Source organism: Anguilla anguilla, chromosome 6, assembly GCF_013347855.1.
Source record: "Anguilla anguilla isolate fAngAng1 chromosome 6, fAngAng1.pri, whole genome shotgun sequence".
In the NCBI taxonomy this organism is placed as follows: Eukaryota; Metazoa; Chordata; class Actinopteri; order Anguilliformes; family Anguillidae; genus Anguilla; species Anguilla anguilla.
The window spans coordinates 29,357,030-29,383,089 of NC_049206.1; positions in this window are offsets into that span (position 1 = coordinate 29,357,030).

Genomic DNA, 26,060 nt, shown 5'->3' on the forward strand with positions numbered 1-26,060 from the left:
GTCCATCAGGGGCGCCATGCAAGCCAAAATTCTGGGGGGGCACAATTAGAGCAGGGGGCATGGGGGTCCTTCCCCAGAAGAAAAGAAAATAATGACACAATTATTATTATTATTATTATTATTATTATCATGTTGTTGTTCTGAGAATCATCATTAGGCTATACACTTATCTTTACCTGCTTCACACAGATCAACAACTTTAACTGCCTGATCATCATCATCATCCCTTGATTGGCCTGAAATGGTCATATGAAAGAGGGAACAAATCTTTCAATTAAATCTGCATACATTTCCATGAAGGAAAAATAGCCTATCACTACAAATCTCACCTAAGATAACCTACCTCTTGCACTATCAACCTCCTGACTGAGGACAGGGCTGGGGCTTTCTGTCGTTTTTTTTAAAGAATGACGAGATTTTCCTCATCTTGACCTGGAGATATCAAATGGAATTCAGTGTTTTGCTAACTATGACCTGTGATAGTGGTGGTAAAATCTATCAGCTCACTGCCATAAGATTCACACAGCTCTCCTTTACCAATATTAAATATGATGCTATGCTATCACAAGTCACGACTAGCTAGCGAGCCAGAAGGCTAAACAACCGGATTGAGGGATGGCTACTAACTTTAGCTGGTACTAGCCAACTATCTTGCAAAGCAAACTATGCCTATATTTCTCAAATGCAATTAAGTGTGTATAACTAATTGCATTTCATTTTCATACGTTTGAAAAAGGGATTGATGCTCTACTAACCACTTCAGCAACACACCGCTGTAGCCTACATCTCCTCCAGCATTGATGCGCAACAGAGTGCTGTGTGCGTGCGTACCTGCTGTTGCACACCGATTTCATCCTGCAACTTTTGGAAGAAACTAATACCATAGGGAAAGGGGGTGTGTGAGTTTTTGAGGTATGATCTATGACATAATTAGAAGAATACGTTTGATGCAATATAAAATGATCATAACTACATATTATAAAAATAACAGTAATAAAATAAAATAAAAATATAAAAAATCCAGATATCAAAAATCTGGTGGGGCACGTGCCCCCCCCCCCCCAGCTTGAATGGGCATGACGCATCTGCTGTCTATCTATCTATTTATCTATCTATCTAGCTAGCTTGCTAGTTAGCTTGTGATCTATCTAGCTAGCTAAGGATCTAAGTTAGTTATCTATCTATATGTCTATATATCTAGCTAGCTAGTTAGTGATCTATCTATCTATCGACCCATGTAAATATCTAAACACAAAATTAATCTTGCACAATTACATTTTTAAATGTTATGACAGTTGGTAATTCATTCTTGATGTGGCACTTATGTTTATTGTTGAAATATGTGGACTTTTTGTGGTTCAATATAATCACAGATTTTTCATTTTATAGTAGAAGAAGAAATAGGACGCTTTTTTTTACAAAGACACATGCTGATGATGCTTATACTTGTTTTTTTTTTTGTAGCCTTGCTTAGAAAAGTGCTATATGAGCAGTTATTATTGTTCTTACTATTATAATAACTTTTCTAAAAGACTTTGCCTACGGTGCATAAAAGCACTAAAGCACTAAGAAAAATGTGCTGGTATAAATATAAAAACCAATGTTTCTTGGTAAGGTAAGCATGATGATTTATAGATTTTAACTGAAAACGGCGATACTGATAAATAACATATCTGACAGTATAGGAAATGTATCCGTTTATATAATAAGGCAAGCATGATGATTCATAGTCTTTCACTGGAAAAAAAAAACTGATAAATAACATATTCTACTGACAGTATAGGAAATTTCAGTTTATTAAGCCAGTTGTTTTTTATGAAGAATAAGGCACCCTTTCTAAAACTGGCCACTTGGGGTAATTCTCTCTTCTGATCTCCTATTGTCCTAATTCAAATATGGTGCCAATGAGCACAGTCGCCACTCTACAAGCTCCAGTGTGTGTGCTGTAGCCTACTGTTATTAGACATATGACAAATAAACTTTGATCTATGTATGACTATTTTGTATGAATTTAATCTTTTTTATCTTATCTATTTTGGCAGTTTTACATTTTAGATGGAATCAGTATTGCTCATGCTGCTGTCTTGTATGAAAAGAAGACATGACATGTCTACCTTATTGCTAGCTTCTGAACATTGGATGATGTCTTTCTGATTATTAGGCATGACTACAGTCACACTACATTGCTGGCTGAAACTTTCAATGGTTAATGCGATGAAAATCCATTGTGTGCACAAATAGTAGGTGTTGTCCTCCAACGTTACCTCTATCTGAATAATCCTAAAAGTAGCAGATTTGCTACAAGTGTGCATAAGACCTTGCTTGTTTTGGGTCCATACAACAGAGTTTTCATCATCAGAAGTCCTCAGCAGTGTATATATAAATCTTAAAAGGCAAACAGTTGAGTTAAGGTAATATATTTATGCCAATTAAATAGCTTTTAGCTCTAAGTGATACTCATTACAGCAGTAAATGCAAAAACAATATTTCATTTTAGCCCAAGGAAATAGCACAAGTATAAATGGTTGATTATAGACTATGCTTTATCTTGAGATCTTTTTTTTAAATTGGCATACTTAATGAAACTCAATGTTTCCATTAAATTGGTGTATGTGAGTGAATAGTCTCAACCTGTGAGCTAGCTTTAAATTAGCCAGGCTGAAATGAATACACAATATAACACCATTGTTTGTGTATACCATAGACCGTAGAAAGAGAAGCTCTATAAATAAAAATATGTTCACTATGAAGAAGTACCATAGAAGTAAAGCTAATGTTACTTTGACTGCAAATTATTGCATGTTATAAAACAATACAGGAAACAAGATTCACTCGCTAGCAAATATGATATTAACGGACGATAAAATGCTAGCTGTGATAAAAAATAAAAAATGAAAATACATTTTTATGACCTTTCAACACTTTAGCTAGGTTACTGGCATAACATTAAAATGTTTATGAGTGTTTGTGTAGCATATTTTTTAAACCTGGAATTAGTGCTGGTGTGTGGATACCCTCATCAGCGAGATCTGGCTAAATATTAGTGTTTCAGGTCAGTACTGGTTGGGTCCTCTCCCTACAAGTGGCTAGCTACGGTTCAGTGGTTGCAGGACACACTAGTTTTCCAGATGTGGGCGTGTCTAATTACCATGTAAGGCAGTCGGGCTGGATTTTCCTGTAGCTGTGAACTCCACCCTTTTACTCCACTGCACATGCATTGGTTGCAAACGGGGACAAAATTAACAATGGCGGTGCCCTAGTTTGGGCTTCATATTCCAGTGAGCACTAGCCATAGCAAATGAATGGGTGACGTCATCATCATTTTGTCTATACTTTTCTACAATCTATAATGAACATTTAATCAAAAGGTCAGTGGTGTTACTACAGGGAGACTCAGACATAAGGACATAGGGTCAGTGATGTTTACTGACTCAGTCACAGGGTTAGTGGTAATGTTTAGCTTCATGTTTTGGACAAAGACCTTTTTTATTTGGATCCGTACTCTGCATAAAATTTTGCATAAACAAAATCATATTGATTGAAGTGTTCGCTTTAACCTGTGCTAACCTGTCATCACCACAGGTCACATCATGTTAGCTATCTTTAATGGCTAGCAAGCTAGCACTTTGCAAACAACTGCACTGAGCAAAATAGATGTATTATGATAAAGAGATAAACAGCCCATTGATAAAAATGGCTTGGCTTATTGAATAAATGACAATGAATACAGTTTATTGGTGCCTATTTTAGTATTTTAGCACTGCATTTTATAAAAATGTGTACTGTTAATATGTTCTACCTTTGTGTGTGTGTGTGTGTGTGTGTTCTCTGTTTTGCCTGTATACAAGGCATCCCTCTTTGTTATTTTCCATCTGAATGGCATTCAAGCTCTGGCTTGTGTCAGCAAGTTTTCCTTTGCAACTGGGAAATGCAATAATACTCCAAGTTTTCCTTTGCAACTGGGAAATGCAATAATACCCCTCAGCACTGTTGGGTTTACAGTGAATTACAACAAAAATTGGTGTTGGACAAAATTGGTGTTGTTATATCATTAATATCCATAAATTTATTCACCCAAAAATATTTAGTCACTCTCTGTGGTTGACAGTTTATGTGTCAGGTAACCAGATGGTTACAAAAGTGTGACTGGAAGTTTGAGAAAAATGGCTGCCAATGTGACAGCCTATGTGTCAAAGGGTGCAGGAGAAACCAGAAAGGTCATTCAAATACAATTGTTCCATTCAAGGACATCATCACTTGTTTTACTGAAGCCAGGATACTGCCAATGTATTTTCTTTTCCATCAGATATCAAAATTGACAAAATTGGATAGAAAATGTCTCAGCTGTGTTCTGACTGAAATGCCTAGATCTCTCCCAAACACATTGTGGCCAGCTTTCATTTTTATTGCTGAATACGGTTTGCGGTCACCCAATGTAAATGAAATTAAACACAAAGTAATGATTGTACACAAAAATACTTACACTAATGTAGTTGTGGTCATAGATTACCAGAGGGCCCCAATGTATTGTTCTGAAAAATAAAAAAAACAATGACAACTAGATTGTTTAGACTTTAAGCATTATTTTTTAAGTTATAACTGAAGAAGATCTGGTAATGCACATAAATATGCTAGTTTTAAAATTTGGTGGCAGTTCTTTTATTTTAAATATGATTAAGGATGATTAATGACACATTTATGATATAAAATGTAACATTAAAATGAATGCAATTAGACATCAACTGTCTTACTGTTTTTGTACTGTAAAATATGTATTCGGTTTTATATACATAATGTTTTGTAATTAATTGTAATTTTATTTTTAAAAACAGAAATGGGGCGATAGATAGAAGTGTGACCATCTTGTATTTTTGTTGCTTTCTGCCCTTCATTATAACAATGATATAAAGGCTTCCCTGCAATCAGGGAATTCACTAGTGCACACAGGTCAGACATTTGCTTATGAATTATTATGGACATGAATACACGGCTGGGAGGAAGAGGTACAACGACACCCCAGTTATAAAATCCAGAGACGCACATCGGACTCAATTACCGAGCTTCTCCCCTCCAAAGCTTGCCGGTGAACCGTGGCGGTCCGAGCTCAGCTGGCTAAGTCGCCCGTGGTGATGGACAGCGCGTCGCCAGGCCTTCGAGGGGACCGTCTCCCGGTTTTACTGCACGGCAGAAATCAAGCTGACACAGGGGCTACGCAGGGATGCTATGACTCGCCAATACCATGTAATGAGTTTCCGCACGTCATGACCAGTGTCGGCAGCGGTTTGCAGTCCTCCGTCCCCCCTCTCCATGTAACTGGCACCATCCATTTACAGCCATTAGCTGTGGTGTTGAGAGAAAAAAGAGATCACATTTTTAACAAAGTTTGAAAATCTGGCATATGCTTATTGGGATGAGTTTGTAGCTCTGTTAGCTTACCTCTAAAAAGGAAAAAAATTCAACCAGCTTCATCCTTCATTTTGAGTCTAAATTTGGTTTTCTCAAAATAAGTGCACCAAAATATATTTTTAAAGAAAGAAATCAATGTTTTATTTGTATGTCACCATTGAGGATAAACGCTGAATGTGTTCAGGCTAACATATTTATGAATGACAGCAGCTTTTTTTTTTTTTCTTTTGCATATTTCCATCCATTTGTTGTTTTAAACCTGTTCTTCCCTCAGTATATCAGCTAATTGCAGTTTCCTCCTTTCAGATGGCCTGTGTGTAGATGATTCTAAAATGTGATTGCAAGATTGTCTGAAAACCATTTTATTTTATGTGGTTATTGACAAATATCGCTCATAGCATTTTTAGAAGTCAAAATGTACTTCTTACAGCTGTAATTGAGTTTTACACGTTATTTGAAAGGTTTTGTAGTTCCCTTAATTTCAGGGATACGCAGACATCCAAGGTACTTATTTATAGGTTTGACAAACAATTATGGAAAGAAAACACAAAATAGACATAAGTGTTAAAACTGTTATATTCCCTCATAAGGATCATACACAGATTGATCCTGACCCAAACACTCACCATAATCCTAACCCAAACCCATACATACATTAACCCCAAGCCTAACCCTAGCCTTAAACCCCTGTTGACTTAATAAGCCTTGCGAATTAGATCATCTTCCACGATTGGGATTAATTATAGGTAGTTTAGAAAGTGCATTTTCCATTGTCTTGAAACTACTGGCAATGTACACTGCCTAGTATTGATGACTAAAAACATAATTAAGATGGGATGAAAATATATCAATTTCAAGTTAGTGTTGGAACACGTTCTGATCCAAATGATCTTTAATGTATTTTGTATTTTATGGGAGGAATGGAGATGTTTCAGAACAGTATGTCTGGTATCCTCATAGAGAAAGCTGGCCTGCAGCAAACTATTAAATTTGGCCTTTTCACATGTTCCTACATCATAATAATAATAATAATAATAATAATAATAATAATAATGCTTTACAGGTGATTACTAAATAATAAAAAAGAAGCTATGTTTTTTAAGAAATCTACAAAAGTAAAATAACATACACTGTTAACACTATATACTGTATAAGGGCAGAAAATATTATACTATGGTAATGTCATATGATCTTTAATCCCACAGAATTATCGTTTTGTTGGGTTTTTTTTATAAAAGCATTAGATTCGCCATATGCACAGTGTTTCCCTTGTGTAATTTGCCAAGTATGCAATGACAGATGTGTGCTTATTTTGACCAAATGATGCCATCAGAATGAACAATTTAACCAGTTTCTGTTTAAATTAGTGCACACTAGATTGCAAAAGCTAAATGCAAAAAAAGGTTTATTTTCTCAGTATTCAAGGGAAGTCAGTTTTTATTTTATTTTTGTACACTTCATATGAATATCCTGTGTGTTTTCAGACATTGTACTTGATGAAATGCAGATATAATTATGGCTTTGGAAATTACCTGATTAATACACTTCATGTTTTACTTTAAAATGTGAGAAACACCGGAACATGCACAATGCTTGGCATCAACACAAACACGCACGCGCATGCATGCACACACACACATCACATTCACTCACACACTCTCAAATGCCATGTGTATATTGACATGTAGCAGCAAGTCACAGTCACAAAACCTATCGTGATTAATTTAAATCTTTCCTTCCTCTCAAGGCATCATTTCCACTTCACAATGTAAAGATGCTCCAGCCTTTTGTTCTGATCGACCACAGACACAATTACTGCAAGAAAAAGTTCTATGAGAGGAAAAGGTTAACACTTGCAATTGATATTCATCTGGAGATGGATTTTTTAATCTTTAATCTCTTGTCCTAGACCCCTACTTCAGATCAACTCATTATCCCGAATAAACGATGTGTCATCCCCATTATTTATGATTCGTTGAAGCCAAAGTATTGGATGCTGTTTTGGTAAGCGGCATTCATTGAGCCCATTTAGCATTAATCTCCCCCCTACCCAACATCTTTCCTGCTCTTTGCACGATTTCCCTCGTTTGCTTTCAGAGTCGCAGTCTTTCCCTCTCGACAGCATTTTTTTTTTTCCGACAGATAATCTTCTGCAAAGCAGGCAGCACTTTTGTGAACAACTGCTACGTCTGAAAGTCACAGTTTGTATGTGGTCTAAACGGAGGCATTCAGCAAGATTATGTACGCTCTGAGCTACTGAACTGGGTCAAGATAGTGGGCGCCGCTGTAGCCATTGTGTCATAAAAGGATGGCCTATGCCAAGTCTTTTGGAGTGGGATAATTGTAGCAGATGGGCTAATGTGCCACAACCCTTTTTTTTTCTCCTCTTGTTTTTATGAGATATTTTCACATGGGGATTGGGGCTTGGTCACAGCTTCACAAGTGAGTCCTTCAGCCTGCAAAGTGAAAAAAAAATAATTTGCACAGGAAAAATAAAGCTAAAAGGATAATGCCACGTTGGCAGAGCGCAGTTCTTCGAGCCGCGCAAATGTGGCGTTGGGATGGGGCTCCCACTCCCCCCTGGTTTCCGGACGTGGAACTGTGCGGTCCGATAAAAAGCACGGGTGCGGCTCCATCCTCATGCGTTTGTCCGTTCCTCTGAGGGTTCGGTTATTTGTCTCGTGGTTGTTGGTGATTGGTGATGCCTGAAGTAAGCTGCCCTTCAACGGCTAACATAAATTTGTTCTTGTTTTCGGCTTTTGTCTCTGTGAGAAATCTGTGTATCCTATTGCAGTAATTTTTGTGGAGTACACCACTTTTTGAGCAAACAATGGATACTAATAGTGCCAAGCACATGCACTTCAGTTATGAGACCAATAGTTCAGTTATATGAGAGGGGAGCATTCATGATGAACTATATCTGATCATGTTTATACTTAGTTATTAGGTCTATATTTTAATAGTTGTGACGTGTATGAGGGTTCGCTGTAAGTTCTGCTACGTGTGAGAGCATATTGCTAATATGCCCGAAACAATTAGTGTTGATAAATTTGTACCATCTTATAATCTGTATTTTATGGTATTTAATAATAAATAATAATAAATGTGCAGGGTGTGTGTATGTGTGTGTGTATTCGTATACATATATTCCAGTGGCATCTGATGGGTGTAGAAACAGGGGAGGACAGAAATATCTGTGTCCAATAATTTGCAGTGGGTGTGGTGGGGGGTCCTCCCTCCAACTGTGGCGGGCGGGGGGGGGGGGGGGGGGGGGGGGGCGCGGGGGGTTCGCGCGGGGGGCGTGGCTCCCTGGATAAAATTTCTTTTGCAAAAATCACCTCTAAAATAACACCTAAAAGCTGAAGAAAATAAGACTTAGAATGTTAATCTTGGTGATGGCTTAAATGAAGAAAGAAAAAAATATGAACAACAGTAATTACAATCAGACAGAATTAAACTCCTAAGTTCCACTATTAAAACTTGGATTTTGATTTGAATTTGAATTTGAATACCAAGAAAGTTCCAAGATAATGTGCATATTTACAAAATTGACTGTACAATGCATAATAATGAATTAAACTCTGTAGATTCAAGAAATCAAAGTTGTAATAGTTGTGGATTTTTCAGAAGAATATTGTTAAGATATTAGGATCTTAAACTAAATATATTAAAATAAATTACATTGTATACAGCTTGGAACTTTAAGCACATGTGCCTTGTTTGATTGCAAATCTAAAATTGTGGAATACAGAGCCAAATCGAAAACAAATATTTCTTTGTCCCAAACATTATGGAGCCCACAGGAGGTCCATCCATAGAGGGTATGGAGGGATCATTAAATTATTTTTTGGAAGCTAAAATACCATAGTTTAAATAATGCCTGCATCATTGCTTAAAGTGTCTCCACTTGAAACAAGAAAAAGAAGAAACACTGCACTAATCGCAATGGGTGGTTCTGACATGTCCCCTTAGCAGCTATACCTGGACTACTTCCTACATATTTATGGGCACAGGAAAGAATTACATTTTGCTGTCAATATCTTCTTGCCTAACTACCATCAATGTAAAAATAATAATTTAAAAAATCTACAATTGTAAAAAATACATTTACACAGCTATCTTACAACAAGCTTCTCTCGCTACTAGCTAGGTAGACTGGGTTAGCGAATATTAGTAGTGTCTGAAAAAATATGTTACTTCAACAAGCTTCTCCAAATGAATAACAAAAATAATTCCTACAACCACTCCTTCTCACCCTATTATAATAAAATATAGCCTGTAATAAAACTGAATTTTCACAACTATACATTATCACAAGCTTCTCTCTCTCTCTAGAAATCTCACACTCTGCAACTGAGCATGACGACCTTCACATATTGTGACACTTGATCAACCCCTCTCATATAGTCTACTTTAATTGGATATACAATATGTAATTTTTTAAATTTCAATGGTTGATTGGTTAGGGATGACATCCCCAAGTGTCATTTTTTCAATGAAAAAGATGGGAGAGGAGAAGTCGCATACATAAGGTAACAACAGCATGGTTGCTTATAGAGGTTTGGGGAGGACAAGATGGTATTATCCTCCCTGCTACATATTTTCATTGCACAAGACACCAATGTTGAGATTTTAACATTGGCAATATATCCTAGATGTTTAGAAATGGATAAGTGATTTGTTGGCAATGTTATTTTTATAGATTTTTTCCTCTTCAGATTCTTGAGGACGGTCCTCCGTGTCCTCTGTGGAGGGAATTCCTGTGATATGTACACACGTACATACGTACGTACGTACACACATAAAAATACATACAGACATATTTAGTATTTGCATTTGTACACTAACACCTTTACTCACACCATATACTCACACCTTTAATATATGGCTGTGTAGATGCGGAAATTTAGAGTGCTTGTGTAGACAAATACCTAGTGTCAAATGTGAACACTTCTTATTATGTTTCTTCATGATTCTGGAAAGGCATAAATAAAAGAGAGAGTTAGTCAGATCTTTAGTAAACTGCAGGCTTCAGAGATTCTTTCTCTATTCCTGGGGTGGGAGGACTCCATCACTTCCGCAGTTTCCCGCTCTCCTCAGTGAGCGTCAGCGGCTGTAAAAACTCCTGTCACTCGCGATGTGTCTGAACAAGGTGACAAGCTGGTGAGCAACACAGTGGGGCAGAGGCTCGCAAGGAGAACCTGGTGCCCCGAGGCCAGCTTTTCCATCACACAGATCGAACAATGGCTTCTAAATTTACAACACACACTCTGATCGCTGTGACCACAGTGGTGGATTAATTTATAGCCCAGTTAGCACGTGGCTAAGCAATGGAACGTAATGGAAATCATTCCGCTGACTTCACTCTGCAGTGGGCAAAGTTGCTGGCAGAAGATCGAGCACAGGGTGGGAGATTACTCAATTTCTCTTCTCGGAAGAACTTCAAACCTTCCGCTCCATCTCCTACAGGGATTGTCCTGCCGGCTCCATGACTTTTTGGTCATATGTGTTCTATTTTTATTGTCAAATCAATCTATCCATAAATAGTATCATTTGCTATTGTTAGCCTCCAAACTCCTTTAATATTGTGCTGTGCTTTTCAGTGACCTGTTAACAGAGGAGTATTCAAGGGTGGTGTCGTTGCACCATTTGTTTTGTTTTTTGTCTTCAAATCTGTGAGGGAAATAATTAAAAGTTTTATTGAGTTGTTCCACCCCGTCCTCATTGTTCTCTCCACAAGGCTCTTACACGCCCTAAATGGTGGCGGTGTGGCAATTATAAAATCTTATTTTGATGTGTTGTTGTGCCAGAAATGTAATACTTCCCCTGTAGGCGTGCAGCTCCAGCCAAAACAAGCCTCCAGGTTGCTATAATACACCTGACAAATCAGGCACACGACTGGAAAAGGGGCGTTTCCATCCGTCTGTGAGTGCTCGCTTCCCCCCATTTTTCCACGTTTGGCAGGAAGTAGTTGGAATGGAAAACGGCCTTCCTTAAGAGCCCATGCCATGAGAGGGTCTGGGCCAGTCAGACACCGGCGCAAATATTTTAAAAAAAAGAAAGAAAAAACTGACGGAAGTGAACCCTCCCGCCTTGACCGCCTCTCTTGGGCCATATTGGGACTCGCCGGCTGCACGATGAACAGGATGTTATGGTTTATTTAACGTTTAATGTGGGTGTGAGGACAAGGTGGATGGTGCCCTCCAATCCAGGCTTATCTTGATTTATGGCTCTAATGCCTACCTCTTTTTTCCTCAGGGAAGTCTTTGAAACCTTTTATGAAGGAAGCAGCTTTGCAAGCTGTGGGCCTTGTTATAACCTCCTAAGGAAAGTTCACTTGCATGCTACATTTCAGGGGGTGGGGGTACATGCCATGGGGTACCAGACTGAGAGTCAAAGCTTATGGTGTAAAAACAATCTTGTGCCCAGAAGAATTGTGGACCCAGTTTCCTTTTTTTATTTTTACAAATGTGGTTAATGCAACAAAAACACGTGCAATAATATCTGGATTACACAAATCACTGCTATTGTTTGCATATGTAAGGAGAGGACCTTACTAAAAAGACAATGCACATGGCACATATGCTTGGATTTAATCAACATCTGTTCCTCACTTATATATGAAATGTAACTTTTCTGAACAGTGAACTTTTCAAAAGGTGATTTTAAAAACATCTGGGTTAAGGATTTTAAGGATAAAAATTGATTAAAGCTACTCCAAGAACCCATCGCTGCAGTTAGCACACAACAAAATGACAAAAAAATAGCAAATAAGATGTTATTTCAAGAATACACTAAGGTGAAGATGGAAAGAAAAAAATATGAGACACCATTAAAGCCTGCCACACAACAAACAGGATTAGGCCTCAGTTATGAGTATAAATCTGAAAAACACTGCCATGATAACATAAATGAGTGGCTTTTCCATCAGGACAGAAATATGTATCCATTTAGCCATGACTGGCCCTGAGATTTCAGCAGATGAAATATGTCACAGTGCAAATTCAGAGAGAAACAAAACAATTAAATAAGTGTTATGTTGCATATAGATGAATACATATAGTATATACCATAAAAAGGATACATTCAGTAAAAATAATAATAAATTAATAAATAAGTAACTAAATGAATAGGATATGATATCAAATATGCATCCCACTTCAAAAGCACAGAAACTTATGATTGTCATCACTAAATCACCCTCCAGCAAGCTAGAAGGCTGTGTAGGCATGACGCAATGATTTCTATCAGATAAAATCCACATGAGAAGGAGGAGAAGATTATGTTGGTGGTCAGCTATCACAGCTAATGTGCAATGACCTAATGTTATTTTTTTTTGCTCATTTTTAACTTGATCTTCTCGTTAATTTAGCTGTAGTCTGTAGTCAGTGTCAAAAGATGCAGGCTGGCAACACCATGTGTTTCAGAGGAGAACCGCAGACGTCTCTCGGATTTGCAGTGGGGTTTGCAAATGAACGCAGCTGCAGTTGCACAACATTGGACATTCCAAATGAGAGTGAGAATTGGTCATGTTAAGCCCCATGTTGGGCACCAAATTTCTTTGCATTTAAGTCATCCTGACTTTATGCTGCTAGCTAGATCATTGCTTGTTTGCTAATGGACAACCAACACAGATCATTAATATTAGTTTAGTTTTCAGTAAGTAACTAGCTAGTTCTAGGGCACCATTGTTTTATACCTCATTCAATGGAATGAATGTCCGTACAACAGATATGCTTTGACAGGAGTTTTATTAAGACATGCTGAACTGTGCAATTACATTTGATGCATCTTGGGCATAGAGTCTGGGGATGAGAATACGCCTGGTCATTGGATGAGGTCGTTGACGTCCAAAAGACTGCAATCCAAGAATTTACAAAACTGCCTGCTGTAATGCTGTGTGTAATGCTGCCTGATTGGATGAGTTCCATTACTGATACTCAGCATTATAACCAATGGACTGACCATTTTGACAAAGTACACTGCTACTTGGCCAATGGCCAAGGTACATACCTTGCCATTTAGATAAGCATATATGCAAAAAGTACATACAAAGGCTTAGGCAATGTTATGGTGCTGAGTGTTACAATGTGATTGATATATATAGTTGATGTACATACAGTACTAGGCCACTGGCCTATGTAGGCTACATGCCTCACTGCTTAGACAAGGTTGCAGACCTGGCAAAGCTGGCTCCTGGATGAGGGTGTAGATCTTACGGTTTAGACAAGGTTGCAGACCTGGCCACTGGATGAGGGCGTAGATCTTACTGTTTAGATGAGTTTGCCGACCCGGCTGCTTGGATGAGGTTGCAGATTTTAGTATTACATTAAATCATTTGGCTGAGAAATAAATTGTTTAGCTAAAAAAAGTGTCTATCAAAGGCTAAGTAATGTCCTGTAGAAATAATGAATGTTATAACCCATTAGATTGGAAATTTAGTCAAGGCTAACTACTTAGCTGTTGGCTGAAGTACAGACTGTTTAGATGAGGCTGCAGACCGGGCCGCTGAACAAGGTTGCAGATCTAGCATTACATCAAGTTATTTAGCAGAGCAATTTAAAGATGCATATGAAAGGTTGTGCTGTAGCAATACTGAATGTTACAAGTCTGATGGACTGGCACTTAAAGGGGATATGCTTAGCTACTGGCAGAGATACATAAATTGCTGTTTAGACAAGGTTGCAAACCTGGCAGACCTGGCTGCTGGAGGAGGTTGCAGATCATTTGGCAAGGCAATTTATAAAGTGTGTACAAAAGGGTAAGCAAGGAGCAATAACAACACTGGAAGTTTCAAATGACAGGCTAGCTATTTGGACAGGACACATACATTTGCCGTTTATAAAAAGGAGGATTTACAATATATATAGGCATCTGACATTTTTATTTGATTGATCTCTGAAAAAGAAGAAAGAGGCAGCACTGGGCTCAGCTTAATGCATGATGAAAAACTGAAAGACAGAAAATTGGTAGTGTGAAAGCTGTGAAACAGGAAACAGAATCACAGCTATCCAAGATACAGAATGTACACAAAACATGGCATTTCTTGTTGTGAGTATGCAATTGTGCACATTTTATCAACATTATTTAAAATTGTGGATACATGTTCTCTTTGTTGCAATTCACAGATTTTGTAAGACTTTTTTTTTTTACATGATAATGAAATGCTGGTTTTGTTAGATGGCTTAGGCAGTTCTTGGTTTGGGAGAGGAATTCAAGGCAATTTGAGGACCACGCCTACTGTTTAAGTGGGCACACATACCTGGATTGTGTTATAAATCAGTCCAGGAATTTTATGCTTCTTTCCACAGTAGTCATCTACTGACTGGGGTCCCACACCACTCAAAGAGAGAGCACGTTGTGAGCAGAAGTTGGCTGAAAAGCTGTCGGTTTAATTTATTTTGCCTTCATTGTTTTTCAGGCAGGAAATGCTCTCTCTCTTGGTAAGGAATACATGTTCCATTTGTGGAAAATAATGTATGAACGGGGTGCTGATGCGGCCGAGGGGGTCGCTTAACCACCCTCGAAGTGTATTATTTTCCAATAACGAGACAGCCCAGAATGATTTACGAACCTCTGGTTGTTAATTCTATGAAAACATTCAGTACGTTTACATGCACAGTTGAAATCGAGCTATATTAATAGCTCGATTTGGCCAAAGATGAGATTTAATTGGATTATTGTTGTTGTCCCAATATACATGACTCGGAAAGAATTGAATTATTGACCGGGGTGTGTCTGACTAAGGCTTCTTTTGAATAGTTTGTCATTTCGCATTTTTCTTCCATCCATGTATTTTAGGATATTTAACTCCTTTAGTTGCGATAGCATGAAGTTGGTCTTCTTGTCTGTCCAGAAATGTGTTTTTTCCGCCATGATACTAGGGAGGGCAAAATGGAGCTTTAGAATATCGCCAGCAGTGTATGCGCGTGAGCTCGACAATGCATTTCTCACAGAAAAGGTCGTTTGTCGCCTTTTTTTAGTTCATTACAGTGGTGATAGAAGTGACAATAATTAAGTGATACTATGCTGTTAGCCTTTATTGATCGCCGTACAAGGTTAATGTGAAGTAAATTCGGACAGCACTAACCCATAAAAATGTACTTTGAATGGCAGGCTACTTGCTCAATTGAACGGTAAATGTGAAAAACATTCGATTATAGTCAGCGGCACCAAAATTTTCAGTCACACCCTCAATAAACGGCAAAAGTCCCAGTAGAAGATTGAATTAAATCTTTTAAAGTTATATATTTTCTGAAACGTTATCGATTCCGCTTGGCCACCGTGAGCATAACGTTGCTATTGAAATTACGGAACATGCGCAGAACGCCTAGGCCAATAGTCTGATTGAAGCGTATACATGCCGTAGTAAATCGACCCCGAACCGCATTATCTAGGTATTTTACGACTTTGAAAAATTTGACTTTGTACGATTTCAGTCGGACTATGTTTACATGGTTTTCAAAAGTCCAGTTTTAGCCGGACTGATACAATAAATCAGCTTTTTCAAACATCGTGTAAACCCACTGATTTACACAGAAAAAAATAGTTCCTTTCTTGCTTTTATACCATACAATTAGCACCAATTTTGGTTATTTTGTCATTACATTATTCAAGAAAATTGCATGAAACCATACTAACTCAATTCATTTCCATAGTTCTGTCTTGCTTTTTAAAATGGTGTGGTCACACAGTGTAGACATAGTATCTATCTAAGACCCTTGAATGAAACTGGCTTAGAATGCGTGCCAACACTATGCTAGGTTCACCATCACTTGTTACTGGCTCAGTATTAAAATGCAGCTGGGTTTTACAAGGTCAAAATGGTCTTATGGCATGCTTGTTATCCTGTCTAGCTAGCTAACTATTAAATTATATCCAAAAACAGCCCTTAAACTATAAACCCAATCATTCACAAAGATACAGAAGAAAATGCGTCCTGCAGCCATGAGTTAAATACAGAACGTCTATTCTGCTGTCCAAATAAGAGACAATTTCGTGTTTTGTGGGATGGTTGGCAACCGTAAATCAAGCTATAGCCTAAGCTACAGTGACTAGAACCGTGATTCAACGTTTCTGTCAATTGTGAAACTGGACATTGAAAAGGGGAGGGGATGTAACGCATTGATTTTAGAACAGTTAAAAGGCTGAGGTGTCCCTTTATTGAAAATGAATGCACACCCTTGGACCAACATGAACCAAGTTTTCAGCTAAGCCGTTGTATAAATATAAATCAATGCCAGAATAATCCAGAATTCCCACATCTTCCTGTTTCCAGCTCTTCTGTCCCTACCAGGGTGGTCATGGAGTGTGACAATAGCCTTTATAGCAGGTTGTACTAAAGCTAATGCTGTAGTCAAAAGAGTAGTGTATATTTTTTCATGAAGAGTACTTAGTGAATAAAACATGATGTGAAAGCATGATGTGAAAAAAGACGCTGTGTGTTTACCTGTTGCCGCACTTGTTAATCAAGGCAAATGAGACAAAACAGGTTGAGACTAATGATCAGTTTAAAGGGAAATGTGAGTTTTAGAGGGAGTTAACACCATGAGATGCCGACAACCTAGCATAGAATCTGTTGAACAACACCCCAATCTCTTAAAGGACATAAAAAACCCTTTTAGCCCCTTTTTTAGATGCTTTTCCCCAGTCTCATCAGGAGTACAAGCTGAATACACACTGAATATATCATATAAAGCAAGATAGCCCAGCTAGGTCAATAAGTTACTTTATTTCTGATTTTATGCAGCAGATATTTTTCTATAATTATTTCTGAAAAGGTATCAGTTCACATTTAATGTAATGAGACATTCTTGGTTATCACTGATTATTATCAATTGAATTATATAATAATTGGACGACCCACACATACAGAAGGTAACAAACGGTGTACAGTCACAATAATGGGCCAGGTGAGGGCTGGTGGGTTTTCTGGCAAAACTAGATAATTCCAGAGCATGAAGAAGCCTTGAACCTTTTAGACAGGCATACTAACATTTACTGTATCAGACTGGTGGATAATGGTGTGTGCTCATGCCACAAAGAGCTTTCCAGCAAAACACACTAGTTGAGTGAGGGCTCTGCCACTTTAGTTACAGCCGGACATATCTGCATTATTCCATACTTTGAACAGTAGAAGGCTTACAGATTTGCATTCCATGGTAAACAATTGGTCAACCATGCTGTATGTACCATTATTATTATTTATTGGTACAAGGTAGTGACAAGGTTAGCAGTAGTACAAAAACAGGTTGTAGAGTGCTCAGTGTATTAGAGCATAGTGTAGAGGCTAATTTCATGTCATTTGCACCTCAGCAGAGACACTGGTTCAACTGACATGAGCAGCAAAGTTGGCTAAAAATATTTTGGGCAATATGAACTCCGCTTATGGGACTGTTGTCACGATACCAGAATTTGGACCTCGATATCTATATCAAGTTTAGCATCACAATACTCCATACCAAAACAATAATTGTGATACCAAGTTTAGTATGACAATACTCAATACCAAAAAAATACCACAGTCTAAAGGAAAATGCAGTAGCTTAAGTCTGAATATCAGTTTATTGTACATTGAAAAAAATGAAAGGTAAAGTGGCTATCTATCCATTGTTAAAGTATAAAAGATCAACAGAATAAAACTGTGGACATCTCTTTAAAAAAAACTAAAAAAGCTATAGCTATAGCTAATTGAATGTAAAATAATAGCAAATAAGAGCTTGATTTCAGACTTCATTCCACAATAACGTTTTTCGTGTTACAGTACAGAAAAAGTACCAAAGTTTCTGTGCATCATGCAACACTACTTGTTGATGAGCATTGCTACTGTTGTTGGGTACTAGACTTTCCATACCCTATTTTGCATATGTTTTGTATTTAGGATAGGTTTAAGGGTGTCCATCTGTGTGCCAGATAAACATTATAGCTACGCGCAGGTTTTGTGAATCAATACAGACACCACTTGAAACGGAACTGAACTTGGATACACCTGCATTTTCAGAATGCAGCACGTGTTCATAGTGCTCATTTTCTTTTTTCTGCCTGAAAACACATAATTCCATGTTAATGCGACCTCTGTAGCAGCATGTTTTTGAAAACTTTTGCATTTTGCAATTGTCACTGTTGTCGAAGTAAACATGCTTTTCATCAATACTATTGTCCACAACTATAAAGCAATATTCCCCAACATTTCAGCCATCAGAGTCCAACCCTCTCCCTGAACTAGACCTCACATATCTTCATGTCTCCATCCCTGTAGCACGTTCACAGAAACACTCACATGACACATTTCTCCAGAAACCCACGGCTAGTACAGATAACTAACTCTTATGATCATGAAGATTCGCTCTGTAACACAATTACATCGAAGCATGCCTTACAGGTACAGACATTACAACCGTCCACATGAATTGCAAATAACTAATAAATTTGATAGTGTGGTTCAATGGTATCTGTTTTTATAATATAATCATATAACAACCTTTTCCTCCAGTATAAGTTGTTATAATTGTGGTCAGGTTGTTATAAGCTTTTTCTGTCATTTTCATGCCACAACTGTTTTTGTTTGTACTCCTTTTGGTACTGTTCCAAAGAATGTATTGCCTTTTTTCTTAGTCATTAGGGGAGGGCATTAGAGCCTTTGATGAAAATATTCAACAGCCAACAATTGATGAAATTGTTCTAAAGGCAACCCCTCTACTCCAAAACTGTCACTCACTGTTACTGTCACCCATCTTTAGTCTAGTGTGATGGAAGATACTGGGCTTACTGTTAAATTTATATGTTTAGTCTGGTCATTTTATTTCATTCCCATAGGGGCACATAAAGTGTCAGAGAGACTATGACAGTGGGGTTATAATTAAGGTCTTCCTGAGCTTGAAACTCAGTTTCCTAATGCAGGGTGTCCCTAACTCTGTCCCCTCACCAATGTAAATACCATTTAGAGCTCTCAGCTCTGCAATCTTGAACAACACGTACTACCCATTATAGAGATGCTCTTAGCTGGTGAGATTTTTTAAGGAGAACTCACTGACACCTCTGGTCTGTTGGCAGCACTGATACAGGTCATTACAAACATTGATGGGAGCCAATATTAATAAGTTGATCCATAGAACGTGCATGCACTCTGTATAAGGGTTAACTGTAAAAATACTGTTTCTAATATAAACAAGTGAAATTTCAGGAAACAGTGACAAAAACAGAGTTTTGGTATTTTATTCAGATTAACAAATGACATACTGTAATCACACAATGAAAATATTATGGTCACCAGAAGAATAATGCTACCCCTGCTTCAACTGAAAATAATATCAATTGTTGTCATCATCATTATCATCATCAATCAAATGAAGATATTATTGAAAATAAGAATTGTTTATTTTTTCAGGTTTACATAAGAACAAGTGAGCTTTTCAATGACACCACAGAACCCATCATTCTTTCTAATATATATGGGTACTTTCTGTTGGCTTTCTCTCAGGACCTCAGTTCAGCATTTTATACAACAGACAATAGATCCCATGCTACAGTGTCCCCATAGCTCAACCTGGGCATTGGTTTTCTGCTTGGTCTACTGGGAAGGCTGCCCCCTATTGGCCCATCAATACTCTTTCTAGCAGCCATGGGAGATCTCTTATATCAATCAATCTTTATTTATATAGCAGCTTTCAAAACAAAGTTACAAAGTGCTTCAAAAGGCATAGTAAAAAATAACAATGCACAACAGGAAAGAAAGTAAAAAAATAAACCCATATGTAAAAACCAAACCACTCCCTGTTTAGTTTCAGCTTACAGGCCAGTGAGTAGAGAGAAGTGGCTGGATCTACAAACTTTGGTCTCGATATGCAGGATATCAGTCTGATGGGGAATTCACAATGACTATCCTTTCAGCACGTTTTTCTGTTATAACAGAAAGCGAATGGAATATGCTGGACACAGCAGGTCAAGGGGTCTCCATATATTCACTCACCTGTAGAGAGAAGGCTAATGAAGCATGGTCCATTTTAAGGACTAATTGCAAGGTACACCAAAGCCATAATAATTGTTTATGTGTAATCACAACCAGGTGAAGCATTTAATGTAGGCAGCAAGCTGTTAGACACAAATATACTTTTCCACCGCACGGAAATTATATTTTGAAACTAGACCTGTTGTCATTTTTGTACTTGCAGGTGGTTTTGGTCCACTAAGCTCATTTGGCAGATGTGCATTTGTAGTTAGTGTTGTCTATAAACTTCAGTTATACTGAAAATCAAAACACCAGATGAAAACAGAGCATAGCTGATGTGAATCAGGCCAAGATTCAACATATTGGGAATTAATCAAGTTCTTATCAGAAATTACAGGGGCAGTGACATCACCATCTTTAATTGATCTGTGCTCGTGCACAACAATCCCAGTTTGGTAGAAGCCATCTCTTCTGCCTCTGTGTGCCAAGTAGGCATCAGATATGCTGTTGGGAGTTTTGGGGTTAGTTCAGGTACTGGAATACATGGCAGTTCATTCCACAGACCAACCTCAAGTGTAGAAGGAATGGCTGAATTTCATAACCACAAAGTGCCATTTTCAGACCGAGAAAATTGGCTCCATATGCAAAAGACCAAAGTCTCTCACACAAGGGACACCCATTTTGAATTACTGTAAAAGCTTTGAAGCGTAATGCATTTTCCATAAAGCTGTTTGAAAAAGGCTACACCTTTATTGCACAGCCCCCACTTTGTTAGTGTAAGATATCTTAGCGTTTCCTTGTAATTTCTATGAGTGTGAATAAAGCAAATACAATAGCTCCCCAAGGGAGAGGCCATTTCCTCCTTTCATGCAAATACAAATCACCTGTGTTCAGAAGAAAGAAAACAGATCTGTCCTTATCTTTATTATTTCACCATTTTTTTAACTACTTTTCAGTTGCGCTGTCGCCCATGAAAGGGCATTATGAGAGTACTGTGAAAAACATCTAAATTTAGCCATTGCGGCTGAAGGTGGGTGGGAATGGAAAACAAGGGTCCAGGAGCCGGGCTCCCGCTGCTTGGCTTACGTCATTAGATCACCTGCAATTACAGCTGAATGTGCACAGCCCACTTCTGGAGCACTGTATCCAAAGGCTTCTTAAAGCACATCAGGCCTGATTAATTGTGCGTCAGATGTGATTGATGCAATGTAGGGGTGACTGCCTGCTTGTGCCACTTCTCAGAAGGTTATTATTTTAAAGACTGCGGGGGAAAAAATGCTAAAACATTTCAACAGCTACACCCTGCAGAAGCTCAGCATTTGTAGCAGCTTGCCACAAAAAAACATTCCTTTTTTCTGTTTTTCATTTTCAAAACGAAAGCTGACAAGCTTCAGGTCACGCAAACAATGTCGAACTCCCCCTAGGGCGCCGTACGTCCGCGGCACATCCAATGAGGGCCTGCGACTTCAAGAACACTACATGGCAACCTTGATAAGAGGCTGAGGGAGAGAGCTGAGGGCCTGGCTTGACTTTCAAAGCCTGACTCCGTCCCTGTCTTTATAGGCTGCCATTGTTTTAAGGACACTAGGCTTAATGTGGTTCCGGGCTGCCACAGTCCCTGTCCATCTGTGAAAACATCTCCAAGGCGCTTCTCATATTTTTACAAGGGTTGCAATGAGTTGATTTCTTCATTTGGAATCCTGTTGTGTCAACTATTTACACTATTTACACACATATATATATATATGTGTGTGTGTGTGTGTGTGTGTGTGTACACAGTGAGCTCCATAATGTTTGGGACAAAGTCATATTCTTTTTCTAGATTTGCTTCTGTACTCTATCATTATAGATTTGTAATCAAACAATTCATATATGGTTAAAGTGCACATTCTCAGCTTAGTAAGAAGCATTTTAATGCATTGTGGTTTCACCCAGTAGAAAAAACAGAACTTTTTAGACATACCCCCAATTTCAGGGTGCCATAATTTTTGGGGCAAATGGCTTCACAGGTGTTTCTGATTAGTCAGATGTGTTCAATTGCTTTTTTAGTGTGGTACAAGAGAGCTTTCAGGAACTACACTTTATTCTGGGCTTTTGATTGCCTTTGAAGTCTGTTATTGGTATTTGTCAACATGAGGATCAGAGTAGTGCCAAGTCAAGGAAACAATTATGAGGCTGAGAAATAATTGAGAAAACATATGCCAAACTTTACGCTTACCAAAATCAACTGTTTGGAACATCTTTAAGAAGAACGAGAACACTGGTGAGCTCAGTGATCGAAAAGGGCCTGGTAAGCCAAGGAAGATCTCTTCAGTTTATGACCAAAGAATTCTTGCCATAATGAAGAAAAAACCACAAGAAAGCACCTATCTGACAGATCAGAAACATTCTTTAGGAGGTAGGCTACTGACAACTATCCACAGAACACTTCACTATATATATTTAAAATGGATTTACCATCATTTTGCTTGTATTTTCACATAAGCTGCATCATCACTAAGGCCAATTAAAATATTTTGAAAAGACATTAATATCATTTTTTTAGTCACTGATGGACTTATTGCAGATATGTTTACTTCAAGTAGAATGAGCATAGTTTTAATGGCCTATTATTTTCACTTTGTTATGATCTTTTAAATTAATATATTATTTTGTATTATAGTAAACATGCCAAGGGCACTCCCCTATGTGGCTGTTCAAAAATGTTAAACCTATATTTAAAATTTAATAATACATTAAAAAGTCTTAATTGGCTTTCTTGGATCACATGGTCAGCAGACTGCCCTACATAATTATTGACAACTGTAATTGATTTATTATTGGATAAAAATTATTGGATATAAAATACAGAATGAATAGTATTAAAATTGTTGTAGATCTGATGAAGTACATACAGTACACATTTAATTATCTATATCACTTCACTAAAGACTCACACACAAATGGGCAATATGGGAATTATATGTGTTCTTGGGCCATAATATTGAATGCTGGACACCTAAATAAATAAATGAGTATTGTTTCATAGATAAACCACTGACACCCAAATCAAAACCTTTGATGTATATTGTGATAACATCCCAAACATTCCATGAAATAAAACCTACTTAACTGCTCTTATAAGGATAAATCAAAATATTTTTCTTTGAACCACACAAAATGCTAAGCCCCAATGAAATGAACATAATACATTGATTTCACTTTGTACAACTTACAACTATTGTTTATTTTCTATAAACATTTAACAAATTTTGTTTAACCATTCTGTTGAGGTGATAATTGTGTATAAGAAACATTTAAATGCTAAATATATCAGTAGTGGTATCGTTTTTTAACTGAGGTCAATATGTTTGGGATAATCCACTCTGAGGTGGTCAGCTATTGAGAAATATGCAGCTAAGTACCTCACAAAAGAAATTTGACACAAAATATTGAGTTAAAGTGATTTTATTAGTTCAAATAAATTGAAAATAATATTAAACATATTTTCCATTGTGTGGATAACATCGGCCTATTCAGAAGCATGGGCTAATATGGGGTATTGGAATAAGATACAAAATGAATCAGCACTAGTAACAGACTCTTCTTGATGTCGATGGCATAACACTAATTGGAACAGCTGTACGCCAAACTGCTATATCGATAGCCAAAAGCCAACTTTTTTTTTCTCTCTCTGCCTCTGTTGACTATTTCTGGCTCAGTGTTACTTTCCTCGCACTGTCAGTGTTATCGACATTAATTTCCTCCCGGGCATCTGGTTCACTCTCACACCTCTTGTAACATCACTAATGCTCGGTCAATGCTTGCTTAGTCATTGTAAATCTTTGTATGACTTTGTACAACTTTATATGACTGGGTTGTAGCTAACATTAGCTAGCTGAATATACTACATAGCTAGCATAAGTCATCAAATAACTGTGATAATGATTAGATTCACAAGGCAACACAGGCATTTTTATTGATTTTTTTAAAGTGGCAATGGTCAAACTGAACACTGTGGCATTTCTTTCTGCGAAGTGTTATGAAAAGAGTTAAAGAAGTTAAAGCCATCTGTTACCCATATCAATGAGTTATTGAGTCAAGCATTCAAAAAAGCTGTGTAATTTTCTGGGTATTTTTATACACTTTGGTTTCACCATGTAGAAATTAGTGCACTTTTTATTAATAGTCCCCCAATTTCAGGTCACCATAATGTTCAGGGTATATTAATGTTATGTCAGTGAAATTAGTCATGTTTAGTACTTTGTCAGATACTTTGATTCAAATCACTAGTTGAAGTTTTTGATCCATAGGCACCACCAGGTGCTGAATATCTTCTCTGGTGGAGCTCTGCCAGGCCTGTACTGCAGCCATCTTCAGCTCCTGCTTGTTTCAGTGGTTAGTTGCCTTAAGTTTTCTCTCCAGCATAAGATGCACATGTTAAATTGAATTCAGCTTTACCAGTACGTTTGGGATCATTGTCTTGTGGTAGGCCTCAAAGGAGTTTGGAGGAATTTAGTTGAACTTGAGCAGATAAGAAGCTTCTGTACACTTCAGAATTGATTCTGCTGCGATCGGCATTTATGTCATCAGCGAAGACACGTGAGCCAGTATCTGTGGCAGCCATATATGCCCAAATCATAACACCCCCACCACTATTGTTCACAGATGAGGAAGGGTGCTTTGGATCTTGGGCAGTTTCTTTTGGCCTCCACACTTTGCTCTTGCCATCACTCTGATACAAGTGAATCTTGGTCTCATCTGTTCACAAGACATTTTTACAGAACTCCGCAGGATCCTTTAGGTACTTTTTCACAAACTGTAACCAGGCCATCCTGTTTTTGCCGCTAACTAGTGTTTGCCATCTTGTTGTGTAGCCTCTGTAGTGGGCTGCAGCTGGATACTATTACTATTTTCTGTTGTTGTGTTAGAAAAAAAAAAAAAAAACAGGCTAAAAGGTCTGTTCTGAATTGGTCCCCAGTGTCTACGTCACAACTGGGCTCCTGTTAAAACAGGATAACTGTGTCATCCACATAAACCTGCCCAGTCAGACAGTTTCTGTGAGGCACTTGATTCTTCAACTGGCTCCTGGTTTTCCTCTGTGGCTTTAAATTTGAGATCCAACTCTTGCTCAAATATACGTACTATTGGTTCATTTACACACACCATGGGCTGTGTCCGAAATAGCTCACTACTCCCTAATCCCCATCTAGTGATGGTTCATATGGGGTGCTACATAATGTGCTAAATGAATGATGAATTTTGACAGCAAGCATTATCATTCAGTGTTGTCACCTAGGCTTAGTAGGTGACATGTCTGTCATACATAGCTACAAAACTATTAACATACCATTTAGCTGGTTCAGGACCACTGCTGACGTCCTGCTTTTGATATCAAACCTAATTTTATCACGCAATGCCCAAAGACGTGCTGCTGCACAATTTAAAAAATTACTATTGGTGCTTTTGGCCAATAGACATGGTGGATGGCGAATAATATCGGCTATAAGACGAGACCGTTTTCCCACATGAAGAAGTTTTAAAAAAAGCTTCACCAACATTTCGCAGAGCATCAGGATTCACTTCCACCTTTACAGTGACCATAGTTGCTTACTAGATATGATGGTGCATTGTGGGATATTTTTACTGCACTAAATTTGATTTGAGAATTTGGACACTGCACCATGATGGTACACTATATCAAACAGCGCATGTTATTTGCTATAGT